General features: G+C 43.0%; 1 long non-coding RNA gene across 1 annotated transcript; it reads left to right on the top strand.

The window, feature by feature from the left end:
* The first annotated feature begins 987 nt into the window (after positions 1-987).
* LOC121557517 lies at positions 988-15329 on the top strand. Its single transcript, XR_005998343.1, has 3 exons — positions 988-1029; positions 14790-15105; positions 15235-15329. It is a non-coding gene; the product is annotated as an uncharacterized LOC121557517 (long non-coding RNA).
* The last annotated feature ends 3458 nt before the right edge of the window (positions 15330-18787 follow it).

The following is an 18787-nucleotide window of genomic DNA, read 5'->3' on the forward strand; positions in this document are numbered from 1 at the left end:
CTGTTGGAAGGTGAACCTTCGCCTAAGTCTGAGGTCCTGAGCGCTCCGGAGCAGGTTTTCATCAAGGATCTGTACATTGCTCCGTTCATCTTTCCCTCGATCCTGACTAGTCTCCCAGTCCCTGTTACTGAAAATCATCTCCACAGCATGATGTTGCCACCACCATGCTTCACCGTAGGGGTGGTGCCAGGTTTCCTCCAGACATGACGCTTGGCATTCAGGCCAAAGAGTTCAATCTTGGTTTCATCAGCCCAGAGAATCTTGTTTCTCATGGTCTGAGAGTCCTTTAGGTGCCACAGAGGAACTGGAGCTCTGTCAGAGTGACCATCGGGTTCTTGGTCACCTCCCTGACCAAGGCCCTTCTCCCCCGATTGCTCAGTTTGGCTGGGCAGCCAGCTCTAGGAAGAGGCTACCCGGACTATTTGCATTGTCCCCCCACCCCACCCCCTCTTTTACGCTGCTGCTACTCTCTGTTTATTATCTATGCATAGTCACTTTAACGCTACCCACATGTACACATTACCTCAATTGCCTCGACTAACCTGTGCCCTCGCACATTGACTCTGTACTGGTACCCCCTGTATATAGCCTCTCTACTGTTATTTTATTTTACTGCTGCTCTTTTATTATAATTTTTTACTTATCTATTTCTTTACTTAACACTTATTTTTCTTAACATTTCATTGTTGGTTAAGGGCTTGTAAGTAAGCATTTCACTGTAAGGTCTACACCGGTTGTATTCGTCGCATGTGGCAAATAAAATTTGCCAATCCTGTCTCGGAGCTCTACAGACAATTCCTTCGACCTCATGGCCTGGTTTTTGCTCTGACATGCATTGTCAACTGTGGGACCTTATATAGACAGGTGTGTGCCTTTCCAAATCATGTCCAATCAATTGAATTTACCACAGGTGGACTCCAATCAAGTTGTAGAAACATCTCAAGGATGATCAATGGAAACAGGATGCACCTGAGCTCAATTTCGAATCTCATATCAAAGGGTCTGAATATCAAAGGGTCTGAAAATAAGGTATTTCTGTTTTTTATTTGTAATATAAATTTGCAAACATTTCTACAAACCTGTTTTTGCATTGTCATTATGGGGTATTGTGTGTAGATTGATGAGGAACATTTTTATTTAATCAATTTTAGAACAAGGCTGTAACGTAACAAAATGTGGAAAAGGGAAGCGGTCTGAATAATTTCCGAATGCACTGTATAGTGTATTTCAAAACCCATTCTGTTACATACTAGTCTCTCGTGAAAGATGTGAGATTTGGTACTGGGTTGCTGAGATTAATGACATGGCAATCCCATATGGACCTTTTCTCTGAATTTAGCACACATATTAGACGTGTTAGCCTAGGTGTTCCATCATAATTAGCTGGTCTGTTGTGCGGTAGTAAGCACATTGCTCACATATTTTACATGGCTGGTAGGGGTGTGAAGCTTGGTACCTTGGTAGTGTGGTCATGTGGGTCTTCTCGTGCATCGAGCAAGAGCTGTTTTTAGAAGCTTCACTGGTGCCTGACGCACATCAGAGGCACACTAGCATCCTACCCTCCCACTGAGCAAACAGCAGCAGGCAGAATAGCTGCACAACGGGACTCAGGATGCCTCCCAATTGGCACCCTATTCCCAACATAGCGCACTACTTTTGACCAGAAGCAGTGCACTATATAGGGACTAGGGTGCCATTCGGGGAGCACCCTCAGTAGGTGCTATTCTTACCTGCAGGTCCCTCTATCATCACTCCCTATTACTGGACCAATCAGACCAGCTTCCTCACTGTCAACAGGAGGCCTCTGCCAAGTCTGGGGTCCCAAGTGGCACCCTATTCCCTAGTGCACTAGTGTTGGCCAGGGACCTTAGTATGTGGTGCACTAGGGAATAGGTTGCCATTTCAGATCCAGCCTGTCTGGATCTAATTATAGTTAGACCCATCAGCACCTGACAAAATAGCATAGCTGCCATAGCATTCCAGCTGTACTGTACAAGCTCAGTGTAAACACTGAAAAGCTTTAGCTCCATAACTTAAAAATCTGCCATTCATATTCAGGTAATTAGTGTGTGAGGGATTGAATTCTAAATTTGGACACTTAATTTAAGAATGAATCTCTATGAATATATGTATTTATTTGATTGATGTGCAAAATGCTAGATCAAAATGGATAAGCGACCCCTTTGGTCATTACTAGTTACCACAGCCACAAAGTCAAAAGGCCTCCCCAAAAAAGTACATTTTTGTGAACATTTCTGTGAAACTGTGTACATAAACTCAAGATGTGTCAATTTGTTTATCTACATACCATTTTAAAAACAATGCAGATATTGGAGTAAACCTAGTTTCGGTTAAGACAAGTAACTAAGAGTAAGGGCAAACATCATGATAAGCTTGCATGCTGAGTTTGAATAATAATATATAATATAATATGCCATTTAGCAGACGCTTTTATCCAAAGCGACTTACAGTCATGCGTGCATACATTTTTGTGTATGGGTGGTCCCGGGGATCGAACCCACTACCTTGGCGTTACAAGCGCCGTGCTCTACCAGCTGAGCTACAGAGGACCACATAAGACATCCGATTAACACGTTGGATTTATAACGGTTGGTTTTACTATATTTAATAAACCACCAAATCATTGACGGATCAATAGATAAAACAAATGAATGTCTCTCATCTGCCCCTGCAAGCCGGTAGGCATTCGTGTCATCGCATTCCCTCATCTGATTGGTCGTTTCCCACGAACCGTAAACCGGCATACGCGTCATCACATTCCCTCATCTGATTGGTCAAGAAGGCGGGCTCTTCTGCCGTTGTGGCAGTGGTAACCAGTGACGACCACTGCGGTTGCTTCCTATTCCCCAAGTCAAATCCAATCATATATATTTTAGATTGATGTTGTCCTTGAACTCCTTAGAGAATCTTGAAACCACTGTGCTCAGAACTGGTGAGTTGACCAAAAGCAAAACATAAGATTAAGTGTAGAAGGTATGCACTTCAAAAATAGAGTCTTAAAAGGTCCCTGAACTCTGTCAAATGAAAACGTAATGGCAGCTGAAAGAGGTTGCTGTCCTAAAGTCCCTGACTTGTTTCAGTAGTTCTAAAGCACAGCGACTTTCTTGAAGGGTGTCCTTGCCATTTCCTCCCTGGATGTCACTAAGAATCATTATGAGCAGCTTCGAAACATAAAACTGCCCTTAAGTAGGACATAAAAACTTAAGCTGACTCAATCATAACTGAAATGTGTAATTGTTTTTCATGTTTAAATAACCAATAAGATCGAAAATAAAATCTCATTTAGTTCACCCAAAAAACGTCAAACTTCCAACTTTGCCAATTTACACACTAATTAACCAAACACATGAATTATTCAATTAACAGCAGACATAATTCATAAAATAATATATAAACCTCTCCCACATCTTTATTACATTATGCAAAATAGGCAATCTGGGATTTCTGGGATAAAACAAATAAAAAAAGTAGTTGTTTTTTAACAAAACATAGTTTGATTGTTTGATCTTGACATCTTCACTCATCAAAAACACACTAGAGAGAGTTAAATAATGATTAATCAGAAGTCAATCAAGGTCCTCTGCCAATTGTCTAATATTCCACCTGTCAATCAACCAACCTGTGCACCCGGGTGAACTGTCAGTCCCTTGTCTCAGCAGTGTCTAGCCCATTACTATGTAAATCCTCTTCATTATCATAGATTCCCTCTTCCCCACTGTCTCCTTCTGACTCAAAACAACAACAGACTTCTACACTTTCTGCAATGGCTCTATATTAAAATGTAAAGAGACTGTAAAAGAGAAGCCCTACATTGCTGTGGGAAACACTATTTTCACGCCACTTTGATACCGCAGTTACTTTTCCTAGCAGGTTAGGAGAACTTATGCAGCAGGTTAGGAGAATTAACGTAGCAGGTTAGGAGACTGAGGTTAAGGTTAGGAAAATGCTCTCCTGACCTGCAATGAAAATAACTATGTATCGAAGTGGTGTGAAAAGAGTGTTTCATACATTGCTGTCTTTACACTATCCAATATCCATAGTAAACGGTATTACTCTTCTTTTCAAATACACTATATATAAAAAAGTATGTGGACAACCCCTTCAAATTAGTGGATTCGGCTATTTCAGCCACACCCATTGCTGACAGGTATATAAAATCAAGCACACCGCCATGCAATCTCCATAGACAAACAGTGGCAGTAGAATGGCCTTACTAACGAGCTCAGTGACTTTCAACGTGGCATCATCATAGGATGCCACCTTTCCAACAAGTCAGTTTGTCACATTTGTAAGTGCTGTTATTGTGAAGTGGAAATGTCTAGGAGCAACAACGGCTCAGCTGCGAAGTGGTAGGCCACACAAGCTCACAGAACGGGACCGCCGAGTGCTGAAGCGCGTAGCGCATAAAAATCATCTGTCCTCGGTTGCAACACTCACTACTGAGTTCCCTAACTGCCTCTGGAAGCAACGTCAGCACGAGAACTGTTCGTCGGGAGCTTCATGAAATGGGTTTCCATGGCCGAGCAGACGCACACAAGCCTAAGATCACCATGTGCAATGCCAAGCGTCGGCTGGATTGGTGTAAAGCTCACCACCCTTGGACTCTGGAGCAGTGGAAACACGTTATCTGCAGTGATGAATCATGCTTCAGCATCTAGCAGTCCGACGGACTAATCTGGGTTTGGCGGATGCCAGGAGAACGCTACCTGCCCAAATGCATAGTGCCAACTGTAAAGTTTGGTGGAGGAAGAATAATGGTCTGGGGCTGTATTTCATGGTTCGGGCTAGGCCCCTTAGTTCCAGTGAAGGGAAATCTTAATGCTACAGCATAAAATTACATTCTAGACCATTCTGTGCTTCCAACTTTGTGGCAACAGTTTGGGGAAGGCCCTTTCCTGTTTCAGCATGACAATGCCCCCTGTGCACAAAGTGAGGTCCATACAGAAATGGTTTGTCGAGATCGGTGTGGAAGAACTTGACTGGCCTGCACAGAGCCCTGACCTCAACCCCATCGAACACCTTTGGGATGAATTGGAACACAGACTGCGAGCCAGGCCTAATCGCCCAACATCAGTGCCCGACCTCACTAATGCTCTTGCGGCTGAATGGAAGCAAGTCCCCGCAGCAATGTTCCAACATCTAGTGGAAAGCCTTCCCAGAAGAGTGGAGGCTTTTATAGCAGCAAAGGGGGTACCAACTCCATATTAATGCCCATGATTCGAAGAGCAGGTGTCCACATACCTTTGGTCATGTAGTGTATCTAATGTTTTACTCATTTTGTGGTGGGGTCACCACTTTGTTTTAGTTTGAATCCCAGATTGCCCCTGTAAATTAATTGCCTCTCACTTTGTCAGCCCATACTGTATATCAGCTAGGTCAGGGGAACTCCAGCACGAAACCTATAGGAGAATGAGAGAGAGAGGGACAGAACACATAACCAGATCTGGCTACCAGGCTGTAGAAAGTACAGGCATCCATAAAGAAAATTAAATGTAGCTCCTCAATCATTCTCGCTTTTATCCAACAAAATGCCACCTGAAGTCATCTCTCTGTGTGTGTGTGTGTGTGTGTGTGTGTGTGTGTGTGTCACTGTCAGGGTGGCACGCTCGGCTGTCTCTCACTCTAACCTGCTGTCAGTGGGTTTCTCTCCTCGTCAACGAGGCTTAATTACTGTACTGTCCCCTAACCGTCTGGGGATAGGGCCCGAATCCAGGTGGATATCATTATCATTACCCATAGACAGTGACGCACACACATAGTCCTACTGTATCCTCCTCCAAATCGCTTGCCTGACTACCCAGACTCCTTGCTGTGGCCAAACGCTACACAACGCAATGAGTCTGGATCCGCAATGAGTCTGGATCTGAGTACCCCCCCCGACCCTTCACTGAATGCGGACACATACGGGGCCATCTGATTGGTCCAGAAACCGATGGGTTGGGCCAGAGCCAGAACACACATGGTAAAGAGGCAGTTTGAACATTTGTCATTGGCTTTGATACTCTGATTGGTTAGAGACGATCCAATCACTGATGACTTTGTTTTGTACAACGCCCCTCGTCACCACAAACAATTTCAATGATGGCAGTCACAGAGTAAAGTATGTAGTGAATGACAGAGCAGCGGAATAATTTAGTGTGAGTCGTCAGGCTACCAAATCGCACAGAAGACTTTCCCACTAAGCATTTACTGATGGCGACTTCTTTTGTATGTCTTTTTTGGGGGTATTTTTTGGGTGCAGTCTGGACCAGCCTTGATTTCAACGTCCAAGTACGTAGATTTTTGGTCCGGTCCGGCCGTCTATGTTTGGTTCAGATTTTGTCCGGTCTGGACCGGCTTTGATTTGGCCCAAACATAGACATCTATAATTGGTTCAGATTTGGTCCGGACCGGACCAAATCTGAACCAATCATAGACATCTATGTTTTACAAGTTTGGACAACACAGTACAGTAGAGCACAGAAGAGTACAGTACATTACAGTATAGTACACAGTACAGTAAAGAAAAGTAGAATATAGTACAGTTCAGTAGAGTACAGTACAATACAGTAGAGTAGAGTACATTACAGTAGAGTAGAGTACAGTATAGTGTACTGTATTGTACACTACTTTACTCTAATATACTCTACTGAACTAAACTGTACTGTATTAAACGATACTGTAATGCACTCAATTAAACTGTACTGTACTCTACTATACTCAAGTGAATTAAACTCTACTGTCCTGTACCATACTGAGCACTACTGTGTTCTACTGTACAAAACTGTGATGTTCAAACTTGTGAAACATAGCCTAGATGCCTATGACTCGTTCAGATTTGGATCTGGTCCGCACCAATCAAATGTGTAATGTTTAGGGGCGATGCTCATTAGAATAATACCCAATATGCTTCACAAGTGTTTGTTTTTTTACATTTACATTTTGGTCATTCAGCAGACTATCTTATCCAGAGCGACTAACAGTCAGTGCATTCCAAAATGTTTTAACCGTTACTGAGAATGTTATTGTAGTTGAAGTGGTTTGTTGGTTTATTCTGTAGGTTGGACTTCTTTGAATGTCATCGCTGCCAGTTTTAAATCTTCTGAAAAAGCTAACATAAGTGCATGTGACAAATGGGAAGCAATAACAAATATGCTGTTGCAATCTTCAGTTGGCTCCTCTTTCCTATATTAAGAGGCTATTATTGTGACATACTGCTTACTTAATTGAGAATGTATGTGGAGTTGAAATTTGGCCATAAAATCAATTACCGAAAAATACATATTTTCAACATCTGTAAATTACATATTTTCAATGTCCGGAAAATATGTGTTTTTGACATCCGGAAAATACATATTTTCACCTTTCATTCAGCACCTAAAATACACCTGACGTCAACTTCTATATGTATTTTCAACATAATTTTGCTTACTGGGTTACCAACTAGAGTAGGGAGAAGACTGTCTCATACCTGAGAAAGCCAACCCTGAGGAATTACGTTTTACTGCGGGAATGCGTCCCAAATGGCACCCTATTTCCTATGTAGTGCACAACTTTTGACCAGGGCCCAAAGAGCACTGCTCAAAAGAAGTGCACTATAGCAAATAAGGTACCCTTTGAGACTCAGCCTGCATGATTCATACAGTATCTGACACATTTTGGCAACTTTATGTGTGACACGGTATTAGTCAGTTCAGAGAAGTGAGAGAATCTGTAATGCTGCACACTGAGTCAGGTCTCCAGTGTTCATCTCATCTTTCAGACAAGCATTTTGAAGAAGAAACACATAGATCAGCATTCATTACATCTATGATTTGATGAGCCTTAGCCTTGAAACATGTCAAGGTCATTCTCCTGACATGACTGTAGGAAGGAGAGAGAGCGAGAGAGAGCGAGAGCGAGAGCGAGAGCGAGAGCGAGAGAGAGAGAGAGAGAGAGAGAGAGAGAGAGAGAGAGAGAGAGAGAGAGAGAGAGAGAGAGAGAGAGAGAGAGAGAGAGAGAGAGAGAGAGAGAGAGAGAGAGAGAGAGAGAGAGAGAGAGAGAGAGAGAGAGAGAGAGAGAGAGAGAGAGAGAGAGAGAGAGAGAGAGAGAGAGAGAGAGAGAGAGAGAGAGAGAGAGAGAGAGAGAGAGGGGCTATATTAATGTTGATAAATTGATAATGTAGGAGATAACAAGAAGATTACTTTAGTCGGGACATTTCTTGCAAACTCAGATACTACTGTATTTATAACTGGCCAATTTGATGTGTACCATACAATATACTGCATCATACAATAAAATCACAGCAATACTATTTTTAAAGACAGAAATCATGGCAAAGATAAACTATGTCAGTACTGTATACCGTATGTAAAATGGTAGGCGTAAGAATGTTTTAAACTGTACCTATATAGGAATATTTGGGAATTAAATATTCCCATATACTGTAGTTAGCTTAAAACATTCTCACACCTACCTCAAACTCCTGATGTTAAAGTTTAAACACTGAGATAAACACTAATGCTCAGGCACTATTTAAAAAGGAAAGAAAAATATGTAGAACCCTTCTCGCCTTCCAAAGAATAATCAAATAACCCTTTCTTCCAAAAACAGCTCTTAGTTGTAAAACGTGTAGTGTGGTAGAGGTTTAAAAGGCTTCTGAAGAATGTAATATCCACTTTAAAATGTCAGACTTAATTTTCCCTCACGAAACATTTAGCAACCCCTACAAACATTTATATTTATATAATAATTCACATTTCCTGTTCCTGCAGGATTACTTTCCTGCGGTAGCAAACTGACTGAAATTAAGATCCTTTATCTGTAGGATGAAAAGGGTTCTAGGTAGAACACTTTGCCTTTCAAAGAACCTTCGTCTTTCAAAAAAAATGAAAAAGGGTTATTCAGATGAAAACAGTTCTTGGTAGAACCCTATCCCTCTGCAAATAACCCTGTTGGAACCCATTTGATCTAAGAATATGTAGGGAATAGGTTGGCAGTTTAAGACACACACAGGATGTTTTCTGAGCACACTTGGCTCATTGATTTGGTTGTGTAGCCTGACTGACTGAGCAACGTGCCAGCGTCGTCACCACATGCTAATTACTCAGGGAGCCAATGTGTGCTGCATGTATCGCATGTGAGCCGTAGGGGCTTTCGGACTGGAGCTGCCTGCCGCTGGGCTGTGACCCACTTACCTGCCTCGCTGCCTGAGGGACCTGCTTTGTTTTCCCCTTCAAAATGGATGATATCGGAAGCTGGGATCTGGAGGAGAAGGAGGAGGAGGAGGAGGAGGAGGGCGGGGTGGGGGGGATAGAGGAGGAGGAGGAAGGGGGTGGAAGAGGAGGAGGAAGATGGGGGAAGAGGAGGAGAAGGAGGGGGAGGAAGAGGAGGAGAAGGAAAAGGATGGGGGGAGGAGGAGAAGGAGGAGGAGGAGGAGGGCGAGGTGGGGGGGAAGGAGAAGGAGGAGAGTTCTGTGCTGAGGATTTTCAAATCAGATAAAGTATGATTTGAAAATGGGAGGAAGACGGGGCACCAAAACAGATTAAATCAATACTGCCCTTAGGGTTTTAGCCATATTGCTAGCTGTCGCTATCGCTCTCTACATTTTTATTTTCAACTTTCTCTACCAGGTGGCTCTGCATGGGCTTTATAGTCTTTATGATCTAGTGTGGTTTATTTCTTCCAAAGGCTGATAAATACACTACATGACCAAAGGTATGTGGACACCTGCTCGTCAAACATCTCATTCCAAAATCATGGGCATTAATATGGAGTTGGTCCCCCCTTTTCTGCTATAACTGCCGCCACTCTTCTGGGAAGGCTTTCCACTAGATGTTGGAACATTGCTGCGGGGACTTCCTTCCATTCAGCCACAAGAGCATTAGTGAGGTCAGGCACTGATGTTGGGCGATTAGGCCTGGCTCGCAGTTGGAGTTCCAATTCATCCCAAAGTTGTTCAATGGGGTTGAGGTCAGGGCTCTGTGCAGGCCAGTCAAGTTCTTCCACACCAATCTCGACAAACCATTTCTGTATGGACCTCGCTTTGTGCACGGGGGCATTGTCATGCTGAAACAGGAAAGGGCCTTCCCCAAACTGTTGCCACAAAGTTGGAAGCACAGAATCGTCTAGAATGTCATTGTATGCTGTAGTGTTAAGATTTCCTTTCACTGGAACTAAGGGGCCTAGCCCGAACCATGAAAAACAGCCCCAGACAATTATTTATTCCTCCTCCACCAAACTGTACAGTTGGCACAGATGGTGAAGCGTGATTCATCACTCCATAGAAAGCTCCAGAGTCCAATGGCGGCAAGCTTAACACCACTCCAGCCGACGCTTGGCATTGCGCATGGTGATCTTAGGCATGTGTGCGGCTGCTCGGCCATTTCATGAAGCTCCTGACGAACAGTTATTGTGCTGACGTTGCTTCCAGAGGCAGTTTGGAACTCAGTAGTGAGTGTTGCAACCAAGGACAGACGATTTTTACGCGCATCAGCACTCGGCGGTCCCGTTCTGTGAGCTTGTGTGGCCTACCACTTCACGGCTAAGCTGTTGTTGCTCCTAGACTTTTCCACTTCACAATAACAACACTTACAGTTGACCGGGGAAGCTCTAGCAGGGCAAAAATATGACGAACTGACTTGTTGGAAAGGTGGCATGCTATGACGGTGCCACGTTGAAAGTCACTGAGCTCTTCAGTAAGGCCATTCTACTGCCAATGTTTGTCTATGGAGATTGCATGGCTGTGTGCTCAATTTTATACACCTGTCAGCAATGGGTGTGGTTGAAATAGCCAAATCCAATTTGAAGGGGTGGCCACATACTTTTCTATATATAGTGTATCTCTGTTAAGATGCATCCCAATTGGCACCCTATTCACTATAGAGTGCACTACTTTTGAACAGTTTGGTTAGTTCCAGTTGTAGACACAGCAGCTCCCTAGTCTCTGTGTCACCTGCCTCAGCCTGTATGTCTCATATTGATCTGCTCCTTGTATGACCCAGTTACACATCCGTATTATATTACTGTATATTGATAACTTTTTCTCAGTCACATGACAATTAATGTGTCCATCTGTCTGTATGTATATTCCTGAGGGGGAAATCCTTCTCTCTCTCTCTCATTTCCATATCCCCCTGTCTGTCTTACACGCTCAACACTTCCAAATGTTATGCACAATGCCACCACCTAATGGTTAATGAGAGAGGTGCAGTATCACAATCCAGCTCAGTGGGTCTCCACTCTCCATGGTTTGAGTATGTCCCAGATTATGTATTTTATGAATTGTCAAGGTATGCAGAGGATGGCAAAAAAAACAAATTAGTTGTTTGTTAGACCTTACTCTAAGCTCCCTGATTTTTGACCCTGACCAAATCCTTAAAGTGGAACTGACAGCGTTTTAACTACTTTGCAGACATTAAATAAACAGACAATCATAATATACACTGCTCAATAAAATAAAGGGAACACTTAAACAACACAATGTAACTCCAAGTCAATCACACTTCTGTGAAATCAAACTGTCCACTTAGGAAGCAACACTGATTGACAATACATTTCGCATGCTGTTGTGCAAATGGAATAGACAACAGGTGGAAATTATAGGCAATTAGCAAGACACCCCCAATAAAGGACTGGTTTTGCAGGTGGTGACCACAGACCACTTCTCATTTCCTATGCTTCCTGGCTGATGTTTTGGTCACTTTTGAATGCTGGCGGTGCTTTCACTCTAGTGGTAGCATGAGACGGAGTCTACAACCCACACAAGTGGCTCAGGTAGTGCAGCTCATCCAGGATGGCACATCAATGCGAGCTGTGGCAAGAAGGTTTGCTGTGTCTGTCAGCGTAGTGTCCAGAGCATGGAGGCGCTACCAGGAGACAGGCCAGTACATCAGGAGACATGGAGGAGGCCGTAGGAGGGCAACAACCCAGCAGCAGGACTGCTACCTCCGCCTTTGTGCAAGGAGGAGCAGGAGGAGCACTGCCAGAGCCCTGCAAAATGACCTCCAGCAGGCCACAAATGTGCATGTGTCTGCTCAAACGGTCAGAAACAGACTCCATGAGGGTGGTATTAGGGCCCGACGTCCACAGGTGGGGGTTGTGCTTACAGCCCAACACCGTGCAGGACGTTTGGCATTTGCCAGAGAACACCAAGATTGGCAAATTCGCCACTGGTGCCCTGTGCTCTTCACAGATGAAAGCAGGTTCACACTGAGCACATGTGACAGACGTGACAGAGTCTGGAGACGCCGTGGAGAACGTTCTGCTGCTTGCAACATCCTCCAGCATGACCGGTTTGGCGGTGGGTCAGTCATGGTGTGGGGTGGCATTTCTTTGGGGGGCCGCACAGCCCTCCATGTGCTCGCCAGAGGTAGCCTGACTGCCATTAGGTACCGAGATGAGATCCTCAGACCCCTTGTGAGACCATATGCTGGTGCGGTTGGCCCTGGGTTCCTCCTAATGCAAGACAATGCTAGACCTCATGTGGCTGGAGTGTGTCAGCAGTTCCTGCAAGAGGAAGGCATTGATGCTATGGACTGGCCCGCCCGTTCCCCAGACCTGAATCCAATTGAGCACATCTGGGACATCATGTCTCGCTCCATCCACCAACGCCACGTTGCACCACAGACTGTCCAGGAGTTGGCGGATGCTTTAGTCCAGGTCTGGGAGGAGATCCCTCAGGAGACCATCCGCCACCTCATCAGGAGCATGCCCAGGCGTTGTAGGGAGGTCATACAGGCACGTGGAGGCCACACACACTACTGAGCCTCATTTTGACTTGTTTTAAGGACATTACATCAAAGTTGGATCAGCCTGTAGTGTGATTTTCCACTTTAATTTTGAGGGTGACTCCAAATCCAGACCTCCATGGGTTGATAAATTTGATTTCCATTGATCATTTTTGTGTGATTTTGTTGTCAGCACATTCAACTATGTAAAGAAAAAAGTATTTAATAAGATTATTTCATTCATTCAGATCTAGGATGTGTTATTTTAGTGTTCCCTTTATTTCTTTGAGCAGTGTATGTAAAAAATATCAAACTCCCAGTATATACTTCAAAACCAAGTTTATAAGAGGTTTTAAAAATAGGTTATATTTGACTCAAAATTCCATGACGTAGAGTAAGGCATTGTTGGCAGAATAGATGGATGCAGTTCAATGCATGATTAATATAATTCACCAATACATTTATTGGTAGTCCAAAATAATCTTGCTATCAGGTTGTAAATCACAGCTGGCATGGTACATTATTTGCTGCCTCCACCCATTTGGGATGCACTGTTTCAGTTTCAATGACTTTGAACAAAAAATAACGACTGTAACTAAGGCTGGGAATGTCAATACAATTAAACTAGCAAGGGCAATGATCACAAGTCAGTCATAACATGGCTAATATGCTAGCGCACATGTGTCAGACACAAGGCCCGCGGGCTGAATAGGACACACAAGCGAGTATAAATGAGTCAACAGTTGAGTCATCTACTTTATGAAATTACAGCCTGATGCGCTAGCATCGGTTAATTCAATTGTGCTGCTTTCGTGTGTCCCGTTGACAGCGCGCAGCGGAGGGAAAGTGTACGGACACATGCCACAGTCTTGCTAGGCTACTAAAATGTTGCAGTCTGGCTTCGGTTTTTAAAGCTTGACAATTAATAACCAAAATACTAAAACTGTAAAAAAAAAACACCATGCAAAAGAGAAACATGAAGGCCTATTACAGCAACATTTGAGCAGTAGCTTAGGCTGATTACTTAACTACAATACATTTTGAGTGCGCCATACAGCAATGCTGCATTCATCCGCACCGGTGATCCAAGCAGTGCAAAACATTTTTTAAACATGTTTTAAGTTTAAGGGTGGGTTGCACCAACATGGATGAACTCTTAAACTGGGTTAAATCAAGCTTTATCTATTAATCTTGTTGCACCAAATTTTAAACCTAGGTTTTAAATTAATCCTAGTTAAATTAAATCATTCCTCTAATCTAAGTTTAGTTTTCACTTTAAATCAAGATTAATTTTAAACCTGTTGCTCATTAAAAAAAATAAAAAAAATAAAAATTTAGATTGGAGATTCATTCTAAACTGCCACTTGAGGTGGTTTAACTGATAAAATGGCAGCATATCTACTGTGGAGAGACCAAAACGACAGAGTTCCTCAGAGAATAATTAGAGACAGGTTAAATTCTGTTGAATTGTATGATAATGATGAGTTTAAGGCAATACCACTTCTCAAGGACTCTGTAATGCAACTGTAAAGAAAGGTTGAACCAACCATTAAGCATGGGAGTGATAGGAACGTGGCTGTACCCCCAGTACTTCAGCTCTTGGTGACCCTATGGTTCTACGCAACTGGATGTTTCCAGATGGTGGATGGGGACCTTTTTGGACTCCACAAGTCAACCGTCTGCAGGATTGTAGTCAGAGTGTCCAGTGCTATCGCCAGTCTGAAGAATCAGTACATAAGGTTCAAGCCTAAAGAGGAAACAGCATCTGGATTTTACAGGAGAGCTAGATTCCCATGTGTACTAGGGGCAATAGACTGCACACACATTCCTATCCTCAACCCTGGTGGTGAGAATGGATAATCAGAAAGGTTACTGCTCCATCAACGTGCAGGCTGCCTGTGATGACAAAGGTCAGCTCACCAGCATCGTAGCTAGATGGCCAGGATCCACCCATGACAGCAGAATCTGACAATAGTCTGTGTGCAATGCTGGAAGGGGGGGGGGGCATATGAAGGCCACCTACTAGGTGACAATGGATATGCCTGTCGTGGGTACCTTATGACTCCTCTTTTAAACCCCCAGACACCTGAAGAGAGAGAATACAACACCTCTCATATCCTGGCAAGAGGTCTCATAGAGAGAGTTTTTGGAGTGTGGAAAAAAAGATTCCCATGCCTAAAGGAGGGGCTCCGCACGAAGATGGACAATACACTGACAATCATTATTGCAGTGGCAGTTCTGTATAACTTTGGCAAGAGACAAGGAGACGAGCTACCTGAGGAGGCTGAGGAGGTCCTACCTGAGGAGAATGCAGAAGATGGCCAGGTGCAACATGCTGCCAATGCAAATGGGAATGCTGTGAGGAGAACCTTGATTGAGAACCATTTTGCAGCCTAAGGTGTATATAATGTAACATTAGTAACATGTAAAACGCAATTATATATTTTGATCGACACAAACAATTCCAATTTTGGCTATCTGTATTCAAATGTATTATTTAGACTTTGTTATTCTCAATACCATACAGGGTGGAACTAGAAGCACCAGAACTCAAGAGTGGGGACAAGACTGGAGGAAACCAAATTGCTTGGGAAATCATTGTTGCTTATATAAAGAATTGCTTAAATAAATAAAAAGATCAACATTCTTTACACAGTGGGCATTTGTTTCCCTGAAGTAGTAGCAAGAGCTCTTTCTGTAAATTCAGGACCTCAATCTGCAGTAGATTTTTCTCTCTCCAGCTCCAAAACATCCATATGAGCTTGGTTCATGTCAGTTCTGGGGCGTTTGCTTGGCCTGTCTGGTGTTTTTGCTGCTGGTGCAAGATCCAGTCACTGCTGTTTCTCCATGGTACAGGGTGTCAGCTCAACTAAAGGAAAGGAAAGACAGAAAATTAACTCATTATTAGTAGGCTATTTACGTACAACAATTGAATTGGGGCTTATGATATGCCCAGCCTTGGTACGAATGATGATGTTATGCAACATGCTGTAATGGGCCTGATAATGGTAACATTGTAGTGAAGTAGCATTTACGTTAGTTTTAACGTGCATTATAGTCATTGATATTTACCAGTTATTTATGCTTACTAAATATTGGTGGGTCGAGTTGTCCGTCGTCATCATAGGGGTTAAGGAGAGGGGCAAACTGCTGGGGAATCATCTCGCATATCTTCTGGGAGAGAGGATCAGTTCCCTTGAACGGAGGCCCCCCTCCGGTCTGAAATTGCCCCCGCCTCTCCTCTGCCGCATCCTTTTTGGCTTTTACATTTTTCCAGCACGCCTTCATCCGATTTGGGTCCCTCTTCTCTTTAATCCGTGTTGATCAATTAAATCTGTCGCATAAAATGGTCCAGGTGTCTTCCTTCTATTTGACAGTCGTGTTGTCTGTCTTTTTATCCTCCAGTACCTTACTAATTTCCTCCATCAGCTCCTACAAGAGGTTATTTTCATAAGCAGAGAAATTTGAACTTTTTGACATGCCATGATCAGGTGGCTAGCGGACAAATAATAAATGGCTAAATAACATTAAGTAATGACAATAAATTATATTTTATGCTAGCTAGCTTGGTTTATAAACTAGCTAACTACAGTAGCTAACGTTAGCTAACAAATTAATTTTCTGTCTAGTACTGATAAATAACAGATTTTATTTCAAATCAGCCAACCCATGAGAACCTTTCACGATGGAGTTGCAGTAGTTCTAACATTGCATTGTTATTATTTTATCAAGGCACAGCAACTTTGTGGCCTCATTTGTCAAGTAGGCTAGCTACTTCGTTTCAACTCACGAAATACCTCATATATTGGTGTAACATGTCACTAATCATAGTTTAAAACCGTTAATCATAGATTTACTGATCCAGATTTAAAATTAAGTGGTGCAACACATCTCTGCTTAATTATAAACCTAGATTTACAAAACCTAGATTAGCTCTAATCCTAGATCATTTAAACCATGTTGGTGCAACCCACCCTAAATGTTACAGCAACCTATAGCCATGTTTTTGTTATTTGGAGTTGTTAAATACTTTTTGATTAGGGTCGCAGCATATTATGTACATCTGCAAGCATAGCAGCAAAGGCTGGACAAATATTATTTATCTCTTTTGTTTTAATATGTTAAAATGCTATACACAGCATCCTATAAATGGACATTATAAAAGGTGCATATTTATTTTGAATAAAACAAATGGCCAGTTTGCTTCAGAGTTGCACGTTTTTTTGTAAAAACAAATAGGCTATGTCTGGCTTGCAAATTCGTAGTGTTTTTTTCAATATGGTCCGTCCGCTGATTGAGTTTGACACCCCTGGGCTAGCGTATATATCTATGTAGCTAGCTATTTATTTCGCAAGCTAAAAACACAGAGCCTAATGTTATCTAGCTAGCTAGTTGCTGGGAGGATGTCATGTCATTGGAGGAGGGGGTGAGTGACCGACTCCACTCATATCGTGTTTTGATGGCTACAGCTAGAGATGCAGGTGTCATTTGGTTAGCTAGCAAGAAATGTGAATCACTTTGCTAGCTAGCTAGCTATGCTGAACTTAAACGACTGTTATGCACAATTAGCATATCTCTTAGTTGTCAATCAAATGTATTTGGCATCGATCAAATGGGCGGGCAGGCAGGCATGTTCCTATTCAGTTGTCAAAACGTGGGTTGGGACAAGCATGCATTGGCAGGCAAGATGCAGAAGGACGAGCAAGCTACTATTCCCCATCGTTTCAGTGCAATTTTGATGGCCAACTAGTTTAAAAAGTTTGAGAGGGTTCATCTAATGTTCCCTCGTTAGATTTTAGCTTATCTCGCTCTGGCTAGCATTAGTTGTTGTTGATGTGCATAGGCAACTGAGGGAGAGATAGCCTACCTTTTCATGGTTGTTTGATCAATAGGACTGTGAAGTTCCCAAATGTAAGAGGACTCCTGTGGTACTTACAAATTTGCAGAAATCCATTCAGGTGTATTTAGTGGCTTTTGGCGAATGCGTTCTAATGATCTAATGTCACGCTGTTGCTACTGCCTGTAAACACACAGTCCAGTTTAAAGTGTATGATGGCAGGCCCATGTGGCAAATGGCTTATTTGCATATAGGCCTACTGTAGCTCTGATTGGCTATGGCACACTGGTCTGCACAGACTCCGGTCCTGGACAAGACAGATGTTTTTATTAGGTTTTATTTACTGCAGTGTCTATTAATTGTCCAAATACAGTGGGGGAAAAAAGTATTTAGTCAGCCACCAATTGTGCAAGTTCTCCCACTTAAAAAGATGAGAGGCCTGTAATTTTCATCATAGGTACACGTCAACTATGACAGACAAAATGAGGAAAGAAAATCCAGAAAATCACATTGTAGGATTTTTAATGAATTTATTTGCAAATTATGGTGGAAAATAAGTATTTGGTCAATAACAAAAGTTTCTCAATACTTTGTTATATACCCTTTGTTGGCAATGACACAGGTCAAACGTTTTCTGTAAGTCTTCACAAGGTTTTCACACACTGTTGCTGGTATTTTGGCCCATTCCTCCATGCAGATCTCCTCTAGAGCAGTGCCCGGGCGGTGTTTTTGGGATCATTGTCATGCTGAAAGACCCAGCCACGTTTCATCTTCAATGCCCTTGCTGATGGAAGGAGGTTTTCACTCAAAATCTCACGATACATGGCCCCATTCATTCTTTCCTTTACACGGATCAGTCGTCCTGGTCCCTTTGCAGAAAAACAGCCCCAAAGCATGATGTTTCCACCCCCATGCTTCACAGTAGGTATGGTGTTCTTTGGATGCAACTCAGCATTCTTTGTCCTCCAAACACGACGAGTTGAGTTTTTACCAAAAAGTTATATTTTGGTTTCATCTGACCATATGACATTCTCCCAATCCTCTTCTGGATCATCCAAATGCACTCTAGCAAACTTCAGACGGGCCTGGACATGTACTGGCTTAAGCAGGGGGACACGTCTGGCACTGCAGGATTTGAGTCCCTGGCGGCGTAGTGTGTTACTGATGGTAGGCTTTGTTACTTTGGTCCCAGCTCTCTGCAGGTCATTCACTAGGTCCCCCCGTGTGGTTCTGGGATTTTTGC

The sequence above is a fragment of the Coregonus clupeaformis genome, chromosome 18, assembly GCF_020615455.1.
Source record: "Coregonus clupeaformis isolate EN_2021a chromosome 18, ASM2061545v1, whole genome shotgun sequence".
NCBI classification, from domain to species: Eukaryota; Metazoa; Chordata; class Actinopteri; order Salmoniformes; family Salmonidae; genus Coregonus; species Coregonus clupeaformis.